The sequence below is a fragment of the Microtus ochrogaster genome, unplaced genomic scaffold (genome assembly GCF_000317375.1).
Source record: "Microtus ochrogaster isolate Prairie Vole_2 unplaced genomic scaffold, MicOch1.0 UNK192, whole genome shotgun sequence".
Classification (NCBI taxonomy): Eukaryota; Metazoa; Chordata; class Mammalia; order Rodentia; family Cricetidae; genus Microtus; species Microtus ochrogaster.
Genome location: NW_004949290.1, coordinates 124,335 through 126,445, shown reverse-complemented (window position 1 = coordinate 126,445; position 2,111 = coordinate 124,335). Strand labels below are relative to the sequence as shown.

Genomic DNA, 2,111 nt, shown 5'->3' with positions numbered 1-2,111 from the left:
ATTTAAAAGCTGAATAGGTTTTAAGGGAGCCACAATCTTCTGAATTGCTGTAAGGGCAGTGAGATTATCATTGATTCCTCCATCTCCTCATGCCAGAAGATGTCTTCCAGTTATCATTTCATTCTTGGCTCAATTCAACCTGGTAACATTAAGCAAATCACAACTGGTTATATTTCATTCAAAACAATTGTTAATAAACTGACCATAAGTGCCCCAGTGGATCTGTTTATTTTGAATTATTTTGCCAAATTTTCCTAAACAATTCGTTCAAATAAATGGCTGATATTGGAATTTCTTTTTCAGGGGTCATAATTGTTACTCATCCTGCAGTGAGACAATAACATACCCTCTCCCTTTCTCCATTAGCAATGCATTGTATAAGAAAATATTTGTCTACTCTAGTTAGAATATCCCTTTCAGGCAGATTTATAAAATTTAATATGTATTAATGAAATGTTTCCCTAATTCTTGCCAATATCTCACATTAATTCCTTACCAAAATCTTCCTTTCTAAAATTTCAATTTGTTGTTTTAAAATGTAATGGACTTCAAAACATGATTAGTTTATCAAGATGGAATTTTATATTGAACATGTATATGATTATTATTAGTATGTAAATGTCTACATTCCTCTTGATCAAAGGAAAAAGCTACCAATGATCCCTTAGAGCATTTCCAAATTTTCAAATGTCAGATCTCCAGAAATTTTGCATATGATCATAGGTTATAACCTATTCATAAAGGCATTTTGAAAATGCTCTTTAACTAATTTTAATTTTGAATGATTTGTCCATAGCCAAAGCATTTTAAATCTTTTAATTTTTTATTTTCTTTTGCCAATTATAATAAATGGTGACCATAGATTCAGCAGCCAATTGCAGTTTTCTACTTTCAGATTGAATATCTTTTCATACTTTCCTATAACTATTAATATTTCCTGTTTCCTGAACTGATAGCATAGCTCATTATAACATGCCTTGGCATTTTTATATGCTTGGGCTTTTCAGAAGTTATTTCCTTGCTTCTTCTCCAATTACAGTCTTTCTATTGCTTGTTTTAGTCAAGCTAGGAATTCAATATAAGGCTCTTTAGATTTCTGGATAATTTTAATACATGAACCAACGTTCTCTCCCATGGAGCGAAGATGCTCCCATGTTCCATGCCTATTTCTCTCAGTTATTCATGTATTTCAATGGGGGTATTAACCTACTGATTAGGATTATCACAAGCTCCGCTTGCCTGTTATCATAGGAAAAATAATTTCCCTCAGCACAGGATTGATGCTGATTGCATTTATTTGAGCCTTTTCAAATTTAATACCCCTTATTTGCCACTGAAAATATTTAGGCTCCTTTTTTATCCATTTGTCCAATTTATCTTCTAATATAATTTTCTAATCTATCCCAATAACATTGTCAACTACAAAATCATTATACCTCTAAAACAAAAATTTATTAATTCTGGTAAATAAGACAGTTATAGGAACATTTCTTGGGCTGAATGCTTAATAGTAATGTTTAAGAGCCTCTGTGTCTCTCTATCATTTTTTCTCATTCATAAAACACCTTTACTATACTCAAAAAACCTTAACTTTTAATTTTAGTATTTACCCCTCATGCCTTGAATGAATGTCTCATTTCGTGCTAAGTAATTGTTTGTCCTGTGATTGCTGTTCAGGTTACTGAGGTTAGAAGACACAGCAGGTTCCTGTGTTTCTCTTCCTCTTAATTATAGTTCACTTTATGTGAGCCTCTCTAAACAGCTTCTTCACTGAATCCCAGTGTTCCAGCCAAACGTTGGGAATCATTTTACCTGGCCCACCTGTAAGTCATCAGAGTCCCTAGAGGGGGAGAGAGAATGAGATGGGACACACACAGGAAATAGAGACATTACAAGGATATTATTATTCTTGTTGTTTATCCAGTACTCAAAAATCCTAGTATGCCTAATAGGAGGACAAATGAAGCTGAACCCTTATTAAAGGGGCTATTTAATATATTTGACTAATTAAAAGGAAAGTTACAATTATTTTCAGAGTGGCTTGCCATGAAATGTGCTGTGTAACAATAGATGGCTTGAATTTGGTGGACATACAACTTCCTAAAATAAAT

At 32.9% G+C, this 2,111-nt stretch overlaps 1 long non-coding RNA gene across 1 annotated transcript in view; it reads right to left on the bottom strand.

Annotated features, from left to right (window-relative positions):
- Positions 1-60: 60 nt before the first annotated feature.
- Positions 61-2,111, bottom strand: part of LOC113455849 — a 76,795-nt gene continuing 74,744 nt past the window's right edge. The window contains exon 3 of the long non-coding RNA XR_003376796.1: positions 61-139. This is a non-coding gene — a long non-coding RNA (uncharacterized LOC113455849). The remainder of the gene's footprint in view (positions 140-2,111) is intronic.